Source organism: Etheostoma cragini, chromosome 3, assembly GCF_013103735.1.
Source record: "Etheostoma cragini isolate CJK2018 chromosome 3, CSU_Ecrag_1.0, whole genome shotgun sequence".
Lineage (NCBI taxonomy): Eukaryota > Metazoa > Chordata > Actinopteri > Perciformes > Percidae > Etheostoma > Etheostoma cragini.
The window spans coordinates 29,367,217-29,368,103 of NC_048409.1; positions in this window are offsets into that span (position 1 = coordinate 29,367,217).

The following is an 887-nucleotide window of genomic DNA, read 5'->3' on the forward strand; positions in this document are numbered from 1 at the left end:
CCCCCCCCCCCCCCCTCTGTCCTCTGCACCGCCCCCTCCCTCCTCCACCCCGGCCCCGCCCCGCCCCTCACCGAACACACCCCAGCATCAATACACTAAATGTAAGATTAACCTACTTTTTTCTTTTTCTTTTTTTTAACCCTCATGTCTTCGGGTCAAATCTGACCCGTTTTAAAAGTTCTTTTTAATATCCGAAATAAAGGAAAGTCGAAATACGGGTGAAAAAGTGTTTGGAAAAAGCAAAAGAAATCGATGAAAAAAACATCAAAAAATACAAAAACTTCATACAAAAACTTTGTAAAAAACGACAAAAACGTTGAGATGAGTAATAAAAAAATTAATGGTCCCAGGGAAGACACCACAAGGGTTAAAGATATTTTTTGGGACATTTTCAGCCTTTGTTCGTGACAGGACAGCCGAGGACATGAAAGACGGGGACCGACATGCAGCACAGAGCCGCAGGTGGGAATCGAACCCGCGGCTGCTGCGTCCACACGTGCACGCCCGCCCCACCAACTGAGCCATCCAGGTGCTCTTAACCTACGCTTATAACGTTAAAATCACACGTTAATCACAAAACCACACAATGTTTCCCGCCGTGCGCTACATTAAAATCAATGCGACACACCTACAAACAGCGTGGAGGTTATCGATATGATCGATATGATCGATGTGATCGATGTGATAAGATCGGTAAGATCGATGCATGTAACTTGTCACGCCCTACACTGTTGACATGACCAGCTGTATTTCGATGTCTTTGCGGGAACACCGCCTGCACCGGCCGTTTTTACCGGCTCGCTCTCGGGTCTGACCATAGACCGTATATATATTGATGGACAGAGCATCCGGTTCGGAAAAGTGCAACCACTGCGGAAGTAACTTAA